At 39.9% G+C, this 25,535-nt stretch overlaps 1 long non-coding RNA gene across 1 annotated transcript in view; it reads right to left on the reverse strand.

Moving 5' to 3' along the window:
• Positions 1–25,535, reverse strand: part of LOC132496678 (uncharacterized) — a 397,701-nt gene that overhangs the window by 23,454 nt on the left and 348,712 nt on the right. The window contains exon 4 of the long non-coding RNA XR_009533517.1: positions 18,506–18,622. This is a non-coding gene — a long non-coding RNA (uncharacterized LOC132496678). The remainder of the gene's footprint in view (positions 1–18,505; positions 18,623–25,535) is intronic.

A 25,535-nucleotide genomic window follows, 5' to 3' on the forward strand; every position in this document is an offset into this window, starting at 1 on the left:
TCATAATTCTGTGATTTCCAAGATCATGAGTGAGAGTTATGTAGGACTTCAGCCATGACCTGAGAGTTTCCGAGACACTAATGGAATGTATACTAACTTATCCAAGCATGACAGAACCACTGAAGACTCTGGAGTGGCAATTAACTGGATTTCTCCACTTGTTCTTCCAGCTGATTATAGTTCTTTGCAGGGAGAACTACACGTCAGGTTTAACCCCTCAAAGGACCAACTAGCTTTGCTGTGTCCCACGGGGATAGTCTGTCTCTGGAATCCCAGCCGACCTCCCGCACATACCCACAAACTCATCATTTCTCTCCTGGGAGGCCAGGTGAAAAATTTGGGTCTTTTCAAAACCATCTGAAGGAAAAACACAAAGTATGTGGGCAAATACTGGTGGGATAGTTTTCTCTTCATGCATGAAGGATAACACTGTCAAAAGAGAACCCTAGTGAAGAAGTTTCCAAATGGCTTCACCCTCAGGATAGAGCAATGGAATGAGAGATTCACTCCATGCACATGAGATGCTTTAGTTTTTAGGAAGAAAATATTATACAGAACTCCCAAATAGCATCCCCAGGGCCCACCATATTACCTAATATAGAATGTAGAAGCAGTAGGAGAAAGGTAATGCTATCCATCATTATTGTGCCTTTCCAGTGTGCCAGGAACTATCTCACACACCTTACCCACATTCATTCATTTAATCCTTGCAACTACTGTATAATGTAGACACCCGCTTTACAGCTCAGGAAACTATCGCACAAAGCAATTAAGTAACTTGCCCAAGGCCACAAACTAGTGTGTACTCAATAAATATTTATCAAATGAATGAATGAATGAATGAGTAGAATATACATCTGTTTTAGAGGAGAGAGTCCTTTATTCGAATTCTCAGTTTATAGCAGTCCTGCTTTCTAAACAGGGCACTTTCAAGAATGATGACAAATGAAGTCTGGATGACAGATGAAGTCTAACTTCATCTGGATGACAAATGAAGTCTCAGAGCTGGTAAGTGACAGAGCAGGGATGTGAACTTGGGTCCGACTCTGAAACTGCACTGTTAATGCACTTGGCTATGCTTCTTTCTCTTTGATTGCAGCTATAAAACAAAAGGATTGGACTAGACTAGCTTTCATAGCCCATCTGGCTCTAAAAATTCTATAATTCCATTACCAAAGTAAGGTTTATGTAAAATAAAACATGATGTATTTTTTATTACTTTAACTTTTTAAATCTGATATTTTTATTTAACCAATCATCACTGAATTATCCTTTAAAATTACATTGGAGTTATTAACAGCATGTTTTTAAATTGTTTTTAAGGTAAGTAATTTTAAATAGATGAAAATGCATACTTAAAGATTGCATTCTCCTAACCAGTACCATCACATGGCGTATTGAATTATATCATCATCTAAATTTAGAAGGTTTCTAAAAATTGAAAAACATCTTCCTGTTACACAGAGAAAAGAAGTCCAAGTATTAATTGTGAAAAAAGTTACTTTGATATTTGCAGAGATAAGGAGATTGCTGAATATTACAAAAAGTATTGAGTGATTTTTACAAGAGCTTAAAGCTGCTAGCAATATTAGAAACTACTTGAGATTTGCTTCTAAATATTGTTTTGCTTTAAGAGATCCTTCTGGCATCCAAGTGATGCATCAGAACAATCTGAGTCCCTGCCATAGTATTACAGGATGTACAATCCGAGGCAGGGCAAAGAGAGTGGATAACTAGGCAGGTCTTAGAGTTGGGAAGAATTGGTTCCAAAACTGCATCCTAGCTGTGGCCTGGAGTGATTTCAGTGAGCCTCAGTATCCTCATCTGTAAAATGGGGATAATAATAGAACCTGCCTTATAGAATCACTGGATTCATTCAATGAGATCATGTGTCTAAAGCCCTTTGCACATTTCCTGGACCAAGGTACGTACTTACTAAATAGTAGCAATGGATAGTAGTAGTATTATTATGTGGAAATCTGGCATTCTGACTGCTGTTGTGTCTGGATGCTCTTTTGGAGGCAAGTGGAGGTATTTTAACAGACAAGAAGATTCAGACTAGGTATTTGAGAAGTCGATAGTTCACACAGTTGTCACCTTTTGTGATGAACCCCAAGAGAGCTTTATATTTGTCCAGACATGCAAGAAATCTTGAGTCAGCGGATATACTTTGAAAGAAGTGGCAAACAGATGAATACATTAGAGCTTTTTTGTTTCTAGATTCTGCTTTGTATCCACTCTCTCTTTTTTCTCTCTGAAAATATTATAATACCCCTAAGTTGTGATTCAAAGAATCAGATTTTCTAACCAGAAAAAAAAGGTTCAGTTCAGAGCTATCATTCTCCAAAGAGGAGCTGAATTCAAGACACTGTTAGAACTAACAGACCCAAAAGCCTCAACTCTCTGAAATCCATTGTTAGATAATAAAGTTGTTGAGGCATATAAAACTCTTAGAACAATGGCTAGCATCTTGTAAATGCTCAATAAATCCTGCTGCTACCACTGTTATTATTGATTCTGTGTATCACCATCTTCATAACATTTATCTTCTTGCTTCTTGAATAACATTTATCTTCTTGCTTCTTGACCAAACTACAAAGCTCCTGGTTGGGAGAAGATTAGAACCCAATGCAGTGTAACCAAGAGTCCTCCTGGGAGCAGGTCAGTCACAAAGCAAGAGGAAGTACCAGGCAAGCCAAATCAAGTGACTCTTAAGAAGACCCCTGGTAGATTGACATAGGAAAAAGTTGCTATGATTTAGCTTCTATAGCCTCTACCCTGTTTCAGCTAGCAGATTCTCCTTTACTCATGAATGGGAGTGTTAGAATACAATTAAGTGCCTCATTTTCTTTGAATTCTTTGAGGGCTGAAAATAATAATTATATACAGAGAACCTTATATTCATTGTCTGTTTAATCCTTCTAATCAGAGCTTCCCAACTGGTAGCTGGGTGCATTTACAGGTAATTGGAGATAGTGATACTCTTAGCCCTTGGGGACAGCCAGTACCACCCAGTTAGTCACCTCTGGTTACCCTTGCCAATAAACAGCATTTTCTAGTGTGCTGAGAGGAGGGCATAGCAACTATTATCCCTGGTTTAAAGATAAGGAAAAAACCTGAGACAAAGAATTTGTCCAGTATCTCACAGCCAGTTAGTGTATAGGACCAGGTGTTTTTAACTCTGGTTTTCCTCCAGGCTGAGTTAGTCACACTGTCTTTGACTTTCCCACATTTCCTTGTCCTCACTTCAAGCACAGTGTGTTATCTTAGTTTAAGGTTATTTATTCACATCATAGTGACACCACCCCTCCACCAAACAGCTCCTTAAGGGAAAGACTCTGGCTTACTCAGCCTTGAGTCCCTGGCACCTAGAAGAGTACTTGGCACATGGAAAACACACTTACAAATATTCAGGGGATGAAAGAGGAAAGGGATTTCCATATCATATGTCTTCTTCATTTTGCCATGCTGTTTCTTCTCATAATTAAAAAAAAATTATTTCCTAAATAGTTTGGTAGAAATTAGTAGCCCTTAAACCTGTACTTATACTCAGAGATGTTAGTACATTACTGTTTTAGACAGGTTATTATAGAAAGCTGAACTCATTTGGGGATGCTTTTATGTTATTAATGCCAAGGAAGTGTTATTAATCAAAAAGTATTCATTAAATGCATGTAGAATATCCAGTGCTATTAGCAGGGTGATGTGGAGGAATGAAAAAAGTGTACAAGGTGTTATTTCCATCCCAAAGAAGCTTTGAGACTCATTGGGGAAACAGAATGAATAGAGACAAGACAAAATAATTAAGTGATCATCTGTGGAAATTCCACAACAACAAAAAAAGAGGGGCTCGGATGAGATGGGTCTGGGTTTGAATTTCAACGCTATCAAATACTAGCTGTGTGATCTTGGTTAAAAGACTTGTCTGATCCCCCAAGCTGTCTCATCTGTAGAATGGAGGAGTGATATGACCCCACAGGGTTGCTCTGAAGATGTGTGGGAAAGCTCTTGCTATAATGCTTAGAACATGACAGTCATTTACTTCAGTCACTTGGCAAATATTGACAGCATCACCTCTGTACAGAGCTTTTTGTGTGAGCTGGGGATACAGTGGTGAGCAAAACAGATGAAATGCAGTCCCCTCCTATGTGGGGCTTGCCTTCTGAGGGGGGATAAAAGCATTAATCCGATTATCACACAACGAAATGTAAAAGTATGTCTGTGTTAAGTCCAGTGAAAGAGAAGTTCATGAGGCCAGAATAGAACATTACTTGGAGGCTTCTAAGAGAAGACCTGCCTAAAGAAGTGACATTTCAACCAAAATCCCAAGCATAAGTGAGAATTAGCCAGGCAATGGGGTGCAGGGGGGAGCTTTGTAAGCTAAGATTTGGAGGTTGGAAGAAGCTCGATGGGTTTGAGATACAGAAGACCGTGAGGCATAGAATAGAGCAAAAGGGGGGCCATTAATCTCAGACCTTCCTTTCCCCCTTCCTCTAAAGTACACTGGAGTTCAGACAAGACAGATTATTATGAAGTTCCGCAAAGGGGGAGTTTGCATTATGTACAGAAGGGATGGGATGTGTTGAATCTAGTCATGGAAAGGGGAAGAGAACAGAAGGCTTGAATTCCAGAGAGAAGAATTGCAGGAGCAACGGTTCAGGTGCCTGAGCTGGCTGAGTGGCATGCCAATGCTTTGACATATCTGGGCTGACATACCAAGACTAAGAGCTAAAGAGGACAGGAGGAGAAAGTCTCTCCTTCCTTTCTCTGTGGTCTTGGGCATGTTACTTAACTTTTCCACCTCTTGGTTAAAAATGTATGTGAGAGTGACACAGAGTGTCTAGTAAGCTAATACACATTCTTTTATTTCCTGCTTTCCATTGCCTCCCCCCCCCCGCTGTTAATACATTTCCTTTTACTGTAGATGAACCCCTGATTAAGACACTGGCTAACTGACAACACATCAACTGTGTTGCCCACAGATGTAAATTTTTAAATACTAGTTTAGGGTTATCTTAAGACCCTCTTGCTTGGTATGCAAATGTTTCATGTGTGGAATATCATTCTTGTTCCTGATCTCCATTATGTAAATTGTACTTAGCCACATCTGGCCGGGTGTTAACATGAAAGACGTGACTGATGTTGAGTGTTCAAGATCCTCCAAGAGATTTAGATGGTAAGTAATTTCATTAGGGTGCTAATGACCATAAAACCTAGTTGTTATTGATTTGTCCTCCATGGAGAGATCTACTTTTCTGCCTGATCTCAATTATTATAGTTCATAATACAGAGATCGTTTCAGCACTGAGTTAGTATGCTGCCCCTGTAATAATTTGTTTTCACTTCATCTTTGTATTGACATATAACTTAATTCAGACACTATCACCAAATCGTTATCAAAGGAGATGATGGAGACAGAGCCACTTATTTTTCACTAAGATGCCATTATCTTTCATATTTGTACTGTGCTTTATAGCAGTACATCTCTGGTTCCCTGAACACTTTTTTTTGTTTTCCGGTACACGGGCCTCTCACTGTTGTGGCCTCTCCCATTGCGCAGCACAGGCTCTGGACGCGCAGGCTCAGCGGCCATGGCTCACGGGCCCAGCCACTCCGCGGCATGTGGGATCTTCCCGGACCGGGTCACAAACCCGTGTCCCCTGCATTGGCAGGCGGACTCTCAACCGCTGCGCCACCAGGGAAGCCCCCTGAACACTTTTATTACTATTCTACTTTTCTTTTTTTTTTAAAATAGTAATCTTTTATTTATTTATGTATTTTTATATTTATTTTTGGCTGTGTTGGGTCTTCGTTTCTGTGCGAGGGCTTTCTCTAGTTGCAGCGAGCGGGGGCCACTCTTCATCGTGGTGCGCGGACCTCTCACTATCGCAGCCTCTCGTTGCGGAGCACAGGCTCCAGATGCGCAGGCTCAGTAGTTGTGGCTCACGGGCCCAGTTGCTCCGCGGCATGTGGGATCCTCCCAGACCAGGGCTCGAACCCGTGTCCCCTGCATTGGCAGGCAGATTCTCAACCACTGCGCCACCAGGGAAGCCCTATTATTCTACTTTTCTCTCCATGCCTCTTGAGATCTTCTTAAGTCTTACCAATTTCAGTTCTCATTACCTCTTATTTAGCTTATTGAAAGTGCTTCTTAGTGGGTTTCCCCATATCCATTATGTTCCCTCTCCTGTCTTACACATAGCTGGTGGATCAATCTTTCTGAATTGTAGAAATGATCCCATAGTTCCCTGCAAAGACATTTAGCCGTCCCCACTGATAATGAGATTGTGCTGGATATTTTCCATACCCCTCCAGAACCACCCTACTCCACTTTGCTTTGTAACCTGGGAATCAGATTGTATGGACTGTCCCAGTGGGTCCTCGGCCATCTCGTTTTTGTTGACTTCTGCTTCGTGCAGTAGCTAGCTCAGGGGTGTTCAGCCATCCTTTGTGAGTTTACCTTAACCTTGTCCATGACCTTGTAAATGATCCCTTTTTAAAAATTTTCTTTATTCACTTCCTTTTGAATGTACCTTCTGTTTTCTGCTAGGTCTCTGACAAGGATAATAAATTGAGAGAATACTTCTTAGTGAAGCATAAAAAGCCCTCCATAGCTAGGCACCATCCTTCTTTTCTGTCTTGATTTCCGTTCCTATCTTAGAGACCTTGAATCTCATTCATAATGAAATAGTTCTGATTCCATGTACCTATTCCACCTCTGCTACTTTGGTGCCTTGACACCAGCGGTGTGCTGGTAAATGTTTAAGTCAGCTCTCCAAAAAGATAAGCCTGATTCGTAGTGTTTGCCAATTTCTGTGGTGTAAATACACTCACCATGACCAATCATAAGCTAACAACACGATGTCTCTAAACTTGGATGTGAAAAGAAATGCTCACAATTGGCTCTGGACATCACTGCTTTGCATGCAACTTCACCTCCACTTTGGATGCCTACTTCCCCCCACTCCCCAACAGTGCCTTACACAGAAGAACTGTTCAGTCAACTATTCTAATTCATTTCTATTGTTCCTTTGAAGGGTACAATAACCTAAAAAATCAGTTACCTGTCCCTATTTTATCCCAAGTTGCTGAAGCTTATTAAAAGTTGCTTAATTCTCCAAGAAAATAATTCTCATTTTCTGGTCTTGTGTTCAAATTATGTCTTCATTATCCTCATTTAAATATAACTTCAAGTAATAATAAAACAACATTAATATATTTCATCACTATTATAACCAGTTGAACATTCCACAGTTTAACTAGTGTACTCTTAAACCTAAAACTCTACAGAAAGCTTTTAAGGTGTATGTTAGTCCTAGATAGATAAGATTGCACTGCATTTTATTCTAAAATGTACTTTATTATGAAATAACCTTTTTATTTAGTCAACCTTTCTAAGAGATAACTTTAATTTTGCTTCATTAAAAATATCATTCCTATATTTAAAGTTCAAAAAGTAACTACAATTTCCATTAGAAAACTAGGGAAAGTAATAAAGATGATCTTATAATAGCATTGGATTATTTTATATTTTAATGGTTATGATTGGCAATACAGATATTTAACTGAAACTATTCTTTTTACTTTTAATAAGACACATGAATGGAAGAGACGATGGAATGCATTATGATTTACAATGACTGCTGGCATTTCAATGTTCTCAGCTGTTCCTCTGCACCATTGATTACACAAAGGCTAAACTGTGTAATTAAGGACCATCCCACTAATGTGCTCTGGTGGATTTATGGCATCCAGGTCATCCATGAGCTGAAGTACTTTGAGTATTGGACCATTAGTTTTGAATGCATACTAACATAGGTGAACACATTGGCATCAAAGAGAATCTATAATAAGAAACTATTTCAAATTCAGGGAGGTAGCTTTCACCTGATTTTAATTTACTAAACCAATTTAAAAACCAGCTTACTAAAATCCTAATTAACTGGAATTCTTTTCCTCTAGAGTCCACTTTTAGGAGAAAATGGGAAATTGGAAGAAAATAAGTTAATAACCAAGGCTTTAGATTTTTAAAAATTTTCCAATATGAGTTCATTATCAAGGCCTTGAAGAAAAAATGTCTTTTAAAAAAAACAAAAATTTAACTATCATTATCAAAGGCAAGAAAGTGGGTATTAGAGATTGAAGCTAAAAGCTTTCTAGGAAACCTTTAAATTTGCAAATTCCCTGAGCCTAATCTTCTGGTTAACCAAGGTTTTACTTTACAAGTTAGTTTTATTCTGTGTACCTGGGAGAACGCTGCAGTGTATTCACGCTACTTACTGGAGGTCCCATAACATCACTTAGGCGGGGCTTCCCTGGTGGCACAGTGGTTAAGAATCCGCCTGCCAATTCAGGGGACACGGGTTCAAGCCCTGGTCTGGGAAGATCCCACATGCCGCGGAGCAACTAAGCCCGTGCACCACAACTACTGAGCCTGCACTCTAGAGCCCGCGAGCCACAACTACTGAGCCCACGTGCCACAACTACTGAAGCCCACACGCCTAGGGCCTGTGCTCCGCAACAAGAGAAGCCACCGCAATGAAAGTGCACCGTGTACCGCAACGAAGAGTAGCCCCCGCTCGCGGCAATAGAGAAAGCCCGCACACGGCAACAAAGACCCAACACAGCCATAAATAAATAAGTACATAAATATATTAAAAAAAAAAGATCACTGAGGCAAGTGGGTTCACGGAAAGGGTTCTCACTCAGAATGTAACATACTTGGATTTAATATCAGCTCTTTCACCAATTAGCTGTGGGAATTCTGGCAAGTCACTTGATCGCTGAGCCCTAGGGTCATTTATAAAATGAAAATAATCACATCTGCCACCATCTCATGCTGTGAGAATGCAGGCAAAGCACTTCCCACGGTGCTGTCCCTCTTGCTCTATATCCTGCTCCCCACCCCTGGCCTTTGGCTATCTTAGCACTCTTCCTTAGAGAGCCACTGCAGCCCCCAAGCCTTCAAAGGGAAGGTTTGAACAGACAGGCACACTTTTTGCTATATTTATCCTCTCCCAGTGATGAAGAAAATCAGGTTCCTTGAGTCCTTATTAGAACAAAGTTATATAAAAATAGTTTAGAAAAAGAACTGAAACCAAGTTTATTTTAAGAGTTCAGGGACAGATGGCTTTATTTTGCTTCTTTAAAAAAGATGGCATTCTGTAGAAATACAATGTGCTTAAGGTCTATCAAATTGAAGGGCAAATACTGTCACTCTCCGGAACACTGCAGTCTTTAACCTTGAGTAGCAGGAACTTTTTACACGAAAGATATGTATACTTCTGTATGTTGGTCTCCAAATTTTAAAGGAACATTTCAATGTGGAAGGGATATGTTCTTGACATTTTCTCAGTCTGAGATTTAAACAGCACTTAGTCTTCTAATTGGCAAATTCTAAGCAGTCAGATTCTTTAGAGAAATATCGCTAGATGAGATCTAAAAGTATAGGCTCCCCTCTGAAGGACATTGGATGCTTTCATTTTTTAAATAAAAATTTTGTGAAAATGTCAGTTAGGTAATAAAGATTACTACTGGATATAAAAAAATATAACAAAAGATAGTACAGAACTCTCTTTGAGCAAAGAAAAACGCAATAAATATTCTGAAATGGATGTAAAAATGTTTGCCATTTTTTTGATGAGAAGTTATTTTCACTGTTACAAACTAAACTCTCATTCAGTCTGGGAGCAAAAGAAAATCTAATACAATCTAATGGAGTTGCTTGACTTAGTTGGCATCCAAAAATCTACAGCGTTTGTATTAGCAGCCTACATACTGGCACTTTCAGTACCAACCATGATGAGTCTATTTTTTTCATTGGTCTATATGTAGTTTTGAATGTATAATCAAGAGCCATTGTAGCAACTGGCTCCTTATAGAACATTTATTAACATGGCATGTTGAAATCCATGTGTGCAGTGAAAATACTAAGCAATATACTGTGAAGTTGTTAAAAAGAAGTAATGAAACTTAGCCTTCTAGGCATGTTAAGGCTGCCGAACTAAAGATTTCGCGTTTATTTAACATTTAATCATGTCGGTAATTACAGAGCAATTATTTTATATAGACATATTACGGGAGGAGAGTTAAAATAATTTGTAAAAAGACTAAAATTAATTGATTTCATGGTAGTTTTTATATCACTGCACTTGCTGGTACTAAAAAGGAGCAATAAAAGTAGCCCAGTTGTTGGTTCATGTTTTGTTGTTTAGCGTTCAGTTTCTCAATTCAATAATGTTAAATTGCTACCTTATGATTCCAGTTATGCAAAAATAGCTCATTTCTTACAAAGAAAGAAAAAAAAACTTTCTTGATCCTGCAAGTAATGTAAACAGAAAAAACAATTTTTTTTCCTGGTCCAGCTTCCTTTGCCTGTCTTAGAATCTGAGGTTTAAAAGGGATTTGAAAGACTGTAGGTTCAAGAAGTCTGCAAACTGTAACTGGCATATGACTTTCAAAACAGTGGAGGAAAAATGATTTTGGCATAGAGCTGAGATAGCTCATGAGTAAGTATTAGTCTTGCTTGCTAAGTCCTAGAGAAGAAGCTCTAAAGATCCTCGAGTTTACCACGAGGTTTAAAATTAAGAATGGGTGGGCTTCCCTGGTGGCACAGTGGTTGAGAGTCCGCCTGCCGATGCAGAGGACACGGGTTCGTGTCCCGGTCTGGGAAGATCCCACATGCCGCAGAGCGGCTGGGCCCGTGAGCCATGGCCGCAGAGCCTGTGCGTCCAGAACCTGTGCTCCGCAACGGGAGAAGCCACAACAGTGAGAGGCCCGTGTACCGCAAAAAAAAAAAAAAAAAAAAAAAAAAGAATGGGTATCTCCCTATCCATAAGATGTATAGGCAATGGTAGAAAACAACCTCTTTTCATAATCAGTGTATGTGTTGTAGGTATGTAGTGGGGAGAAAGGTGGTGAGGAGAGTGAGCACCTTAAATATTAAATAAGCATTCATGTAAAACTAATTAGGAAAGTAGTTAATACACATATAGCACTGTATTATTTTCAGGACTGCCATAATAAAGTACCAAAAACTGGGTGACGTAAACAACAGAAATTTATTGTTTCACAGTTTGGGTGGCTAGAAGTCTGAAATCAAGGTATCAGGATATCAGCAGGGTCATGCTTCCTCTGAAACCTGCAGAGGGTCCCTTCCTTGCCCCTTCCTAGCATCTGGTGGTTTGCTGGCAAACTGGTGTTCCTTGTGTACTGGTGTAGCTGTATAACTCCAGTCTCTGCCTTCATTGACACGGCATTCTCCCTGTGTGTCCCTGTATTCACATCATCTTCCCTCTTATAAGGACACCAGTTATATTGGATTAGGGGCCCACCCTGCGCCAGTATGACCCCATCTTAACTAATTACATCTGCAACAACCCTATTTCCAAAAAAGGTCACTTTCTGAGGTCCCAGGGGTTAGGACTTCAACATATCTTTTTGAGGGAGGACAATTCATTTGAGCCTTTTAAACGACCCCATGAAGAAAGGATGCTCACACTGCTCTCAAAGGAGGACTTGGAGTCTAGAAAAGTGACTCTCAGGCATGCAGAGCTGGATTTTAATTCAATCTGTTGGCTCCAAATCCTGAGTTCACTCTCATCTTCTCAAGAGCTGCCTTATCAGTTGGCATGTTTTCCCATCCCCTTTCTTCTAGCGGGAAGTATAGAGATCATTTCCTGAGTTCTCAAAAACGATTTCCATCTTTCTTACCATAATATGAATTTGCCTTGCTGGTTTTTTAGCATTACTTTTATCTCATGTCTTCTACTATTATCTTGCCCAAGGGTATGATCCCAAAATGACAAATGTTTTTGATGGGAGCCAACTAAAATGCTTAAAACACAAAACAGATAGGGGCATTAGCACCTAAAGGCCTATGCATTCCACAACGGATTCTGAGCTCCCCCTAAACACTCAGCACTCTATCAGGCACCATCAAAAATTCGTAATTTCTAAAAAGTTTCCTACACTCAGCCTTGTCTTTAGGAAATAGACAAAGAATCATGGCATTTGCTACAGGGATAGACATTTTTTGTTTAGGTTAGTTTTTATGCAGGATGGTTTCTGACAACTGTTTTCAAAGAGGGTAAGGAGAACAATGGTGCACTCTGATACTTGGTTTGAAGGCAGGAGTCCAGACTTGTTTGCCTTATCCTGAGATTCTGGACAAAAGAATTCTTTCTTTATGACTTTCCTTCTGGAGTCAAATTATGAATCTTTTAAAGAGCGCATTGGCTTTCCTGTGTTTGCTTTTTGCACACCATCATCCATACACCTGTTTCAGGTGGACTTTGTTCTCCGGGGTGGCAGGCCCCATGAGTGGAAGACTGTTGAAAATGTGTTTTGTGACATATCGTGGTTGTTTCAGCCAACATTTATATACCACTCATAGGCCAGGCAATGTGGCACAGTGCCTACCAAGAGGAATAAAACACAACCTTGGACCTCAGTTATATATTAGCTTAGAGTTTGGGTCACCTCTAAAAACATTTGGTTGAGTAGGTAGAGGAAGGAAACAGAGTGGCTTAGAGCAAAGCCAAGTCAAGCGACATCTTTGCCTTTATCAGGCCCAGGCCAACGTGGCTGCCAGACCCCTGAGCCTGTGAGTGGTGACAGGACAGAGACCAGCCAGGATAGCCTGAGGCTGGAGTATTAAACTTGGTCTGCTTTAGAGCCCCATGTGGAGCTTTATACACCCAAACCCTATCCCAGCCCAACTTCATCAAAATCTCCATACGGAATGAGAATCTGCATTCTTAAAAAGATCCCTGGGTAATAAACAGCTAAGTTTGTAGATCTAGGGCTCTGCTGCCCAATATGGTAGCTGCTGGCCACATCTGGCTGTTTGCATGTAGTTGAAATAAAAATTTTAAATTCCATTTCTCATTCATACCGGCTACATTTCCAGGACTCAGTAGCTTACTCAATACCCTGTTGGGAAGTGCCAGTACAGAACACTTCTGTCATCAGAGGGTTGGACTGGAGAGCGCTGATGGGGCTGTCACATGCTGGCAACTCTAATCTCTCCTACCCAAGGATCCACATATCTACTCACTCCTTCCTTCCTTTTGATATGTATCTTATTTTACAGAGTCACTTGTGTATTTGTCTTATTCTCTCTCCACAGGATTATAAATTCTTTAAGGGCAGGGTCTGGTCTTTCTGGCCCTGTGACACAGTAAACACCCAATGAGTATTTGTTTGATTTAATGAATCTAATTAAATTAGGCATCAGTTTATTAGACCTCTTTTGCATTTAGTCTGAATCCTGATTTCATCAGAGTCTGGAAAAAAATCAGAGAGCAGGATTTTCATAAATCACAAGCATGAGGATGGATGGGGAGCAGATATGTGCTAAACTGCAAGCTTTTTCTTCTTCTTTATTTTAAATAAAAGTGTGACGTTTAAAAGCACAGGGTTTATATCAGCCCAAATGTAGAAGAGACCCAGTAGGACTGAACATTTGCAAACTTAATATCATTGTCATATTTGGGCACCTGGAAAGCATATTTTAATTGATTCAACTATTTTATTTATTTATTGAGTGCCCACTGTGTAGATGCCAGGCCAGTGTCATTGTGAACAAGACGGAAACAGGGTCTCTACCCCGCGAAACTCAATTTAGTCCTGGCAGATTAAAATATTGGCAAGGACTCCTCCTGCCCAGACAGACTGGGATAGAAGAGGAGCATGATTTGGGCTCTGGCCTCAGGTGCCTGGATTCACAGACTCTCCACCACTCTACTGGCTCCAAGATCTTGGCCAGCTTATTTCATTTTTCTGAGTCTCCATTTCATCATCCATAAAAATAGAAAAATTAATGTTTCCTACCTCATAGGGTTGTGAGCATTAAATGCAATAATTTATGTGAAGTGCTTAGTGCAGTGCCTGTGGCATTGTAAGAGCTAACTGCTGTTAGCAAGTACTGACTGCTATTATTATGACTACTACTCAGCCAAAACGACTCCACAACAAACATTAGGTGTAAAAATGGGAAGTGTCTACAAGGCTACAAAATACCTCATTATTTGGAAGGGATGCTTCCTATCTTTCTTGGGCTAACAATTTAACTCCCTTTGCTTTTCGTTTACATCTTTGCAGCCAGAGTAATTAAGATCGATACGTAAATGTGTTGATAAATGCCCATCCCTTGCTTTATTTTTGGTTTTGGTAAATGCCCATCCCTTACTTTATTTTTTGTTTCTTTGTTTGGCGAAGGATTTAACTCATTTGGAAATGGAAATGCTTGGGTTGTCATTCAACCTCTCTAAAGGTAGAGAGGTGTATGCACTTTTTTAGCATAGTGCTTGCAAAGGAGAATTCCTTAAAAGGTTTTACCATTAAACTGCAAAATTGAAACCCTAAGTAACCAGCATGTAAAGATTTAATTAGCATTGTCTCATTAAAATAAATGCATGACATAGTCTTAATTCCAAAAATGACACTGCCTTTGAAAATACATTTTGGAAATGAGCTGGGGAAAAGGGAGAATTGAACTTTGAAGGCAGTAATGTGATAATTGGGGAGTTTGCAGGTTGAGCCTTTTCTGAGTCCTGCCCATTGTTTGGTCTGAGGGAGAAGGACACCTGCTTATATACCTGTATTTCATGTTAAAATAAAACAAAATAAAAATCGTGGTACTGGGCTTCCCTGGTGGCGTAGTCGTTAAGAATCCACCTGCCAATGCAGGGGACATGGGTTCGAGCCCTGGTCCGGGAAGATCCCACATGCCACAGAGCAACTAAGCCCGTGCTCCACAACTACTGAGCCTGCGCTCTAGAGCCCGTGAGCCACAACTACTGAGCCCACGTGCCACAACTACTGAAGCCCATGCGCCTAGAGCCCATGCTCCGCAACAGGAGAAGCCACCGCAATGAGAAGCCTGTGCACCGCAGTGAAGAGTAGCCCCCACTTGCCACAACCAGAGAAAAGCCCGCACACAGCAACAAAGACCCAACGCGGCCAAAAAAAATTAAATTAATAAAATTTAAATAATTAATTAATTTTTAAAAATCGTGGTACCTACCAAATTCTTCTGTAAAGATTCATTGCAACCAAACTGCAGAACTACTCTTGTGCCTGTGTTCTAAAATCTTTCTAATATTCTAGAAATCTATTCTGTCCTTAACTGAGGGATAGAAGATGTCTCAGTGGTACACAGATTTTTGGCATAGAGATGATCCATCCCTAGATATTCACTCTGATCTCTTGAGCTTCAGTCATTTTGGAGGAATCTGTATTGCCTTTAAGAGCTATAAATGCTCCCAGCCAGCTAATCTATACTTTTGATACTTAATGGACAGTCCCACTCCTCTGATTCAAAATCAAGGGTTCTTTGGGATGATCATGTGACATGTGGGAGGTGGTGTTTAGGGCATGGGCTTTGAAGCCAGGCTGTCTTAGCTTAAGTCCTTCTCCATCACTTTCTAGCTGTATGTCTTGAGCAGGTTACTTAATATCTCTATGCCTTGGTTTCTTCAGTGTGAAAAGGGACAATCATAGTTCCTACCTCCCAAGGATGTTATGAGGGAAAAATAAAGCACTAAATAAGGGTTGGGCTTGAGAGCGAGAGTGAGTGAGAGAGGGAGAGGGAGAGAGAGAGGGAGAGGGAGAGGGAGAGGGAGAGTGAAAGAGAGAGAAGCAAAAGAGGTAAAGAAAAAAGAAAAGCTGTTCCAGATAATTTTCAGGAAATGTATTAATTTCCTTGTTGGAAGAGTAGATAGTTGGTTTTCAGCACCTGACTCTAATTTTCTAAGTTGAGAACTCCAAAGGAAATGTATGATTATTGAGATTCTACTATGTACCAGGCACTGCTCAAGACATGCTGTCTCATTTAATCTTCACAACACCCATGTGAGGCAGATAAATGATGATCCCCTTCCAACAGGTGAGGAAACCAAGGCCCAGAGAGTTAGACTAATCTGTCCAAGGTGATGTACGTAGTTCCAGGATATGGCCCTAGCTCTGTCTGCCTCTTTAGACCATTTCTTTTTTAAAAACACTGTTAAACACAGTTTCTCTTAAAAAGCCAGGATCAAGTGTTTTTCACAGGCATAAGAAATGCTGCTTACATGGGTGCTATTAAGAGTAGAAACTCAGAAAAAGAGTCCTAAGACATCATCTAGACTTGTCCAACCTCACCACTTACAGGCAGGAAAGATGGCCAGCATGATCTGAGTTGGAGGAAAAATCAGAGCTAAGGACTCGGGTCACCTAACTCTTCATCTAATACTCCAATCTCTGCACCACTCTGATTTTCGAACTACCTCCAAACCAGATAAGATTCAGAACTAGACAGTATAGGGCATGAGGCTTATATCCTTGACTCGGTCTTATTTGAGATCTTGGACAAGCGACTTGACCTCTCTATGAAAAATAGAGACGATCACACTTTATACCATATACATGTAAGTCACTCACTATAGTGGTTAGTACATAATAAGTCTTCTATTAAAGTAAGTCTATTAATAAAGTTAGCTAATTCATATTATTATTATTCATGAGGCATCTCCTGTCTTGAATGCTCACTTTCCAACTCCTACTCATGTTTCAAATCCACTTTACACTTCTTACATTTGAATATCTATGCCCTTATAGAGTTTGCAACACACAATCCATCAAATTAAAAGAAGTTCAATTTATGCATTTTACAAATTAAAGTTATAGAACAAATCAACCATTATAATCAATTCACTGCCATGTTTTAAAAAAAATCAATGAACATTGTTTAGATGACCTGACTTAATTTTTTTGTAATAAGTTGGCCATCAGCATGATTGATTGAGCTGTCCACCCTATCTCTGATCTACCTAAGCAAGTAGGTAGATCAAGACAGAGGTTACTAAACAAGCCACAGCACTCTTCCTAAATTGAATGTTTTCCTATGCGTCTAATAAATGGTAACTGATTAATGGAGTGCTAGAGGCCAACATTCTTCAGAAAGTTTTGGACCCTGCCCATTGAGACCCTGCCAGAATATGAATTTCAACTAATCCCAGACAAAGTGATGCAGTGTAGGGTTCTGTAAAAGACCCTGTTTTTGGAGAGCAGGAATGCAGTCAAGCTTGGCCTCCAAATATGTGATCTCCCCTCTCTGAGGTGTCCTCTGTGAAATAAGAGGTGTTTTTAGATGTGCCAGGTGATCTCTAAGGCCTTATCCAACCTTCACAGTTTGTGTTCCTCATTTCAAAGGGAGGCTAGCCTGCTTGCCTTTGATCAGTTGAAGCCAAATCAGAATCTGAAGTAGATGTTCTTCCCCAGGGCTCTTCCACAAGCACCTTCCTGATCCTGCCAAGCCAGCCACTTCGATTTGGACTCATGCCAGGTGGCTCTGGGCTTTTGGCTTTCGTTTTTCTTCTGCCTTTTAAAACTTTTCGTTTGTACTTCAGTTCATGCAGCCCTAGCCTGCCCTGTTCACCATTCCTGGCCAACCCTCCTACAACAGCTAATGTGCCGTCCATGCCCAGTTCCTCTCAGGAGCCTGATGAATTGTGGCTCCAGCTTATACCCTCAGCTTGGAGACCAGCTGCGCCTTTAAGCTTTTCCCAGAGGTGTTGGCTGATGCTGCACCTGCGGTGTGATGGATTTGCCCCGGCCCAAAAGAGGAAGGAAAATAAGGGGGAATCAAAAGATCACTTGTGTCCATCCTCTGCTTTACACACTAGTGCATTTGTACCACCTAAGTGTGCCAGAGAATTTTTGAGTCTTTGTTAATTAAGAATAACAAATACAAGAAGAAAATAAAATTAGGGAAAGGACAACCAAATTTTTCTCTGGGAACCAGAAAAACCAACACAATTTTAAAGTGGTCAGAGCAGGAAATGCTGAATCGGGGATCAAGACATTTGTGTTTTATTTTGTTCGTCTGCCAATTAACTGGGTCATCCTGGATCACCTAGGGTATCTCTAAGGTTCTGCCTGCCTTTAAAAGTAGGTCTTCCAAAAGAAAAGGAGTGTAAGATGAATTTTTGTAAAGGTAATGGTTTTTTTAAAAAGCACTAAACAGGTTTTCTTCAGAGCAAAGAGTCACACCGTAATATACTGTTTCTAATTATAGGTTTTCACATATGGAGTATTTGCCAATAATATTTGAAAATTGATATCTAATTATCAGATCCTCCCATTAGCTCAGCATTATTGGCGATAATGGTTACTTATGGTGACATTTAAATAATTCAGACGTGTCAGATTGGCCACATGCCATAAAAGGCCTCAAAAAGCAGATTTTTTTTTTTTTAGCTTGTACAGTTATAAACATCCATGGATGCCTCTTGGAGTGCATGCACTCTCCAGCCTTTTACAGGACCACTACTTCCTTCTGTGTTCTACTCAACTGACTTGACCTACCTGGCCGCTGAAGGCTCTGCAGTTCGAGATCGTTGGCATAATCAAACACCATGCCTCTACAACAATTTAAGAACCAAAAAAAGGAAACAAATGAAAGAAAGGGGGGAAAGAATAGAGGGAGGTAAGAGGAAGAAGGGAAGGCAGGAGGAAGGATTACCTCTCTGAAAATGGTTGGAAGTATAGTCTTCATGACATGGGAGAATGGGCTAAGATGACTTCCCGAGGTTCATGTTGGTCTAGGAAGCTGTGACTGTCTCTCCTCTCAACCCACTTACTGTAAGACAAATAAAATAGGACACAAAGTCACTGGACTTGCTCAAGGTCACCTAGAAAGTTTGTGGTGAAGCCAAAAGTAAGAATCCTTTCCCTGGCGGCCCACTCTCACACTGCTGCACTGTTTGCTGATGAATAATGTGGGCTCTCAGGAACAGTTCCTTATGCAAAAGAGCCTCAGCAAGCTCCATTATGTCCTTGCAAGGGGATGCACTTCACTGTTTTCTTCATGCATTATGGAGACGACTATAGCTCCTCCTCCCATACAGACCCTCCATCTGTGATCACTAACACACACTACAGGGTGCTTCACCTTGGATAATGTGTGAACAAGGAACTTAATTTTGGAAAATGGAGAAAAAAAATCTAAAAGTCAGAAAGGGTCAGGGGCCAAACGAAAGTCCAAGAAACTAGTGTCTTTAAAAATAGTCCATGAAGGGCTTCCCTGGTGGCACAGTGGTTGAGAGTCTGCCTGCCGATGCAGGGGACACGGGATTGTGCCCCGGTCCAGGAAGATCCCACATGACGCGGAGCGTCTGGGCCTGTGAGCCATGGCCGCTGAGCCTGCGCGTCCGGAGCCTGTGCTCCGCAGCGGGAGAGGCCACAACAGTGAGAGGCCCGCATACTGGAAAAAAAAAAAAAAAAAGTCCATGCAGATTGGTCTCCGGCCAGGCTAATACCACAAAGGGCGCCCTCTACTGACTCCTACTACCCTTTCATCCTCAGTGCCCATAAAGAGACTCAGATTCAATATGAGACATCAAACCTGTAAATAATAGCTAACGTCTGTTGAGTACTTGCTATGTGCCAGGCCTTCGACCAAAAGCTCTGTGTTTAACATCTCATTCTACTTCTCTTAACCACCCATGGCAAAGAAGGTTTTATGATATCCATTTTCTAAAAAAACGGAAATAGACTTAGAAAGCTTCAGTAACTTGCCCAAGGTCACAGAGCTGAATTTGAAACCAGGTATGTCTCTCCAGAAGCCACACTCTTAACTCTATGCTAAATTCCTGTTTCAAAAAGCTTAACAACCTTGTGAGACTAACAATCAGCCACTTGTACCTGCAGTAGAAGTCAAGGTGGCCTTCAGACCCGGGGGGATTCCCTCTGGGAGGTCAATCCATCGAGTGAAGTGTGGCTCTACCTTAGCCCCCCACGCAAGCCCCCACACACACCAGGAGGGTGGATACAGGGAGAATTTGTATTGAGACAGTCATTGTTTATAACCAGAGGAAAGCTTACTGGAACAAAAATCCCATTTCTCCATTATTCAAGCCATTCCCAAAAGAAGACATGCAAATCTGAATGTGGCATTAGCCCTGGATCTTTTGGGGACCGACAGAGCTAAAAGACTTGATTTTTCTGAACATTATGTACATGGTGTGAATTTGGCCACCAAAGAAACTTTGCATAAAAGCACATGTCCTATGAAGGCATTTTCTTCATATTTTAGGAGATCAAACTTTTAGTTCCTCATTGCTGTGACTAATAATGTCTCTGAGATGATGTTAATTTCCATGTGGGGAGTTTGTGTTTCATCATTTGCTTGCCTGCATCAGGTTTTAATTTAGCCCCAGTGTAATATTTGGTCTCTGGATTTCGAACACTATTAATTCCAATAATACTGATTGAAAATATAATGGAAATGGTAAACAATAATAGTTTAGAAATAATTAGAAAAAATAATTATTTTTTTAAATAAAAAAAGATATAAATAAAAAAAAGTACCTGTTATGCCCAAGAGTCTTAAAGATTTTTGCTTATTCGTTACCTCCCAAAAGCCCTGCAGGGTGAGAATGAAATTTAACGGCAAAGTTGATGGGGTTCCAGAGATTCAAACAAGGTTTTGAGGTCTCAGTCTCTGCTGGACTCTTCCCCAGATTCTGGGCTGAATACTTTCACATAGAGTATTTTATTTAGTGTTCATAGTTTTCATATATGAAATATGTATAATTAGCCTTAATTTAAGCCATAGAAACTGAGACACAAAGAATGTATGTAGTTCATACAAGGTAACACTTCTAGTGAGTAAGTGAAGAAGCTGGACTCTGAGTCCAGATCGCTTGATTCCCCCAGGACAGAGTTCTTTCTATAAGTTGAGCGCTATTTGGATTTAGTATACCTAGAATTCACATAACCGTCATGTTACTGTGATTGCTTATTTCTTTCGCTCAACTCCCTAAGAACTTAATGAATGAGGATCCTAGCCCAAATTCCTATCAACTATTGTGATTGTGTTAAGCTAACATCCCATCTGACATGATTCCATGGGAGAAATGGGGGTCAGTGCCAACTTCATGGATGGTGATGACCATGCAGTCCATTTCCTTTGGAATTTTATATTCAGAGCAGAGTGTTCCAAACATATATTGTTAGAAAAAGAGGCATCAAATTTAATTATATAGTTGTTTGTGGGCCTCTTTGAAAGGCATCCCTTGCCAATTCTGGGCCTTTAAAGCCACGGTTTGTTATTTAAGGGATTGTTCCTTTAAACTGCCAGAATTGTTTGTGGAAGACATTTTCTCCTCACATTTGACCAACTTAGTTCAGTCAGCCCTAGAACAAAGCAGTTTTACTTTTAAAAAGATCTATGCCAGCCATTTTTTATTTGTTGCAGAATTTAAGATCTTAATTTGTATGTGGGTGATAAAAGTTGGCCTGTATTATAATTAATTTACTTCATTATAATGAAAAGCCCTAACATTAAATCTACCATCTTCCATTTTTGTGTATAGTTTAGTAGTGTTAAAATATATTCACAATGCTGTACAACAGAGCTCTCAAACTTTTTCATCTTGCAAAACTGATACTCTACCCATTAAAATCTAATCCTCTCTTTTCTCTCCCTACAATCCTTAGCAACCCCCTCTCTACTTCTTCTATGATTTTGACTATTTTAAATAATTCATATGAGTGGAATCATACAGTATTTTGTCTTTTTGTGACCGACTTATTTCATCTGGTGTAATGTCCTCAGGATTCATCCATATTGTAGATATATGACAGGGTTTCCTTCTTTTTCAAAGCTGCATAATATCCCACTTTATATATATGCCATGTTTTCTTTTTCCATTCACCCATCAGTGGACATCTGGGTTGCTTCCACCTCTTGCCATTGTGAATGATACTGTAATTTACATTGGTGTGCACATATTTCTTTGAGATCCTGCTTTGAATTCTTCTGAATACATACCCAGAAGTGGGATTGCTGGATCATATGGTAATTCTATTTCTAATTTTTTGAGGAACCCTCCATACAGTTTTCCATAATGGCTGAACCATTTTACATTCCAACCAGTAGTGCACAAGAGTTTTAATTTCTTCACATCCTCACCAAAAGTTTGTTATTTTCTGTTCTTTTGACAGTAGCTATCCTCTTGGGGCCCAACTTCATTCTTTTGCAGTGGATATCTAACACCATTTGTTGAACAGACCATCCTTTCCTCATTGTGCAGTCTTGGCACACTTGTCAAAGATCATCTAATCATATACGGAAGAGTTTATTTCTGGGCTCTCTGTTCCATTGGTCTATATGTCTATCTTTGGTTATTATTACTAGTAGTATGTTTTCTGGGGTTTTTTAAAAGATTTTTTTGATGTGGACCATTTTTAAAGTCTTTATTGAATTTGTTATAATATTGTTTCTGTCCCATGTTTTGGTTTTTTGGCCATGAGGCATATGGGATCTTAGCTCCTCGACCAGGCATCAAACCCGTACCCCCTGCATTGGAAGGCGAAGTCTCAACCACTGGACCACGAGGGAAGTCCCACTTGTAGTATGTTTTGAAATCAGGAAGTGTGAGGCCTCCATCTGTGTTCTTTGTTTTCAAGACTGTGTTGGTTATTCAGGGTTCCTTGAGATTCTACATGCATTTTAAGATTTTTTTCTATTTCTGCAAATATTGCCATTGAGATTTTGATAGGGATTGAATTGAATCTGTAGATTATTTGGGGTAGATAGACATTTTAACAATATTAAGTCTTCTAATCCATGAACATGGAATGTCTTTCCATTTATTTGTATCTTCTTTTATTTCTTTTAGCAATGTTTTGTAGTTTTCAGTTTATAGGTCTTTCACCTCCGTGGTTGAGTTTATTCCTAAGTGTTTTATCCTTCTTGATGCTATTGTAGGTGGGATTCTTTCCTTAATTTCACTTTTAGATGGTTCATTGTTAATGTACTGAAACACAACTGATTTTGTGTTCTGAACCTTTCCTTAAATTGTTCATTAGTTTTAACAGTTTGGAGGTTTTTTTTGCATGACATCTTTAGGGCTTTCTACATACAAGATCATATCATCTGCAAACAGGGACAGTTTTTTTTGTTTTTTTTTTTGTTTTGCTTTATAACAAATTTAATCAGTTAAACATATACATATGTTCCCATATCCCCTCCCTTTTGCATCTCCCTCCCACCCTCCCTATCCCACCCCTCCAGGCAGTCACAAAGCACCGAGCTGATCTCCCTGTGCTATGCGGCTGCTTCCCACTAGCTATCTACCTTACGTTTGGTAGTGTATATATGTCCCTGCCGCTCTTTCACTTTGTCACAGCTTACCCTTCCCCCTCCCCATATCCTCAAGTCCATTCTCTAGTAGGTCTGTGTCTTTATTCCTGTCTTACCCCTATGTTCTTGATGACATTTTTTTTCTTAAATTCCATATATATGTGTCAGCATACAGTATTTGTCTTTCTCTTTCTGACTTACTTCACTCTGTATGACAGTCTCTAGGTCCATCCACCTCATTACAAATAGCTCAATTTCATTTCTTTTTATGGCTGAGTAATATTCCATTGTATATATGTGCCACATCTTCTTTACCCATTCATCCGATGATGGACACTTAGGTTGTTTCCATCTCTGGGCTATTGTAAATAGGGCTGCTATGAACATTTTGGTACATGTCTCTTTTTGAATTATGGTTTTCTCAGGGTATATGCCCAGTAGTGGGATTGCTGGGTCATATGGTAGTTCTATTTGTAGTTTTTTTTTTTTTTTTTTTGCGGTATGAGGGCCTCTCACTGTTGTGGCCTCCCCCGTTGCGGAGCACAGGCTCCGGACGCGCAGGCTCCGGACGCGCAGGCTCAGCGGCCATGGCTCACGGGCCCAGCCGCTCCGCGGCATATGGGATCCTCCCAGACCGGGGCACGAACCCGTAACCCCTGCATCGGCAGGTGGACTCTCAACCACTTGCGCCACCAGGGAGGCCCTATTTGTAGTTTTTTAAGGAACCTCCATACCGATCTCCATAGTAGCTGTACCAATTCACATTCCCACCAGCAGTGCAAGAGTGTTCCCTTTTTTCCACACCCTCTCCAGCATTTATTGTTTCTAGATTTTTTGATGATGGCCATTCTGACTGGTGTGAGATGATATCTCATTGTAGTTCTGATTTGCATTTCTCTAATGAGTAAAGATGTTGAGCATCCTTTCATGTGTTTGTTGGCAGTCTGTATATCTTCTGTGGAGAAATGTCTATTTAGGTCTTCTGCCCATTTTTGGATTGGGTTGTTTGTTTTTTTGCTATTGAGCTGCATGAGCTGCTTATAAATTTTGGAGATTAATCCTTTGTCAGTTGCTTAATTTGCAAATATTTTCTCCCATTCTGAGGGTTATCTTTTGGTCTTGTTTATGGTTTCCTTTGCTGTGCAAAAGCTTTTAAGTTTCATTAGGTCCCATGTGTTTATTTTTGTCTTTATTTCCATTTCTCTAGGAGGTGGGTCCAAAAGGATCTTGCTGTGATTTATGTCACAGAGTGTTCTGCCTATGTTTTCCTCTAAGAGTTTGATAGTTTCTGGCCTTACATTTAGGTCTTTAATCCATTTTGAGCTTATTTTTGTGTATGGTGTTAGGGAGTGATCTAATCTCATACTTTTACATGTCCCTGTCCAGTTTTCCCAGCACCACTTATTGAAGAGGCTGTCCTTTCTCCACTGTACATACTGGCCTCCTTTATCAAAGACAAGGTGACCATATGTCCGTGGGTTTATCTCTGGGCTTTCTATCCTGTTCCATTGATCTATCTTTCTGTTTTTGTGCCAGTACCATACTGTCTTGATTACTGTAGCTTTGTAGTATAGTCTGAAGTCAGGGAGCCTGATTCCTCCAGCTCCATTTTTCGTTCTCTAGATTGCTTTGGCTATTCGGGGTCTTTTGTGTTTCCATACAAATTGTGAAATTTTTTGTTCTAGTTCTGTGAAAAATGCCAGTGGTAGTTTGATAGGGATGTATTTTGTTCAGGAATTTTGCATCAATATTCATCAGATATTGGTCTGTAGTTTTCTTCTCTTGTTGCGATAATGGATTTACTTTTAAACACTGTTAGTGAATCGTTCCTGAGATATAACCTAAGTTTTAAACGTATAGAATGGTACAGGGGCTCTGAAGCTTTGTTCTATATATAATTTCACGTTCAAAAGTAAGTCTGGGAAAAAATGCTAAAGAGAATTTACAATGTTATACAAATAGAAACATCTTAAACACCTCCTTTTGTGTTAAGGAAGTTTCATTCTGTACTCCCAAAGGAGCCAAATGCAGGTTTGAGAAAGGAAAATGTCTTCCCTCTGTGTTTGATATGACAGCTGACATTCTGAGCTTGTGTGGTTTGTTTGCGTGTTTAAAGAGGTGTATGTGTGTCAAAGAGAATTCTGAATATGCAATATAATAACCTCAAGTCATATAACTTAAACTAAAATGGAGGCATTACTCATGACAATATTCAAAGTATAGCCCCATAAAAGATATTTTTTCATGGTAACAGATTGCTTTGGGAGTCTCCCATGACTTATTAATACATATTTTACTTCCTGCTGTTTTCTTCAATTCAGTCAAAACAGAAAAATTAGTTGAAATTCCGTCTCAGTTATGAAAGGTAGATTTTTTTCTCCTGGTTTTCTATTTTGAATTACAA

The sequence above is a fragment of the Mesoplodon densirostris genome, chromosome 10 (assembly GCF_025265405.1).
Source record: "Mesoplodon densirostris isolate mMesDen1 chromosome 10, mMesDen1 primary haplotype, whole genome shotgun sequence".
Classification (NCBI taxonomy): Eukaryota; Metazoa; Chordata; class Mammalia; order Artiodactyla; family Ziphiidae; genus Mesoplodon; species Mesoplodon densirostris.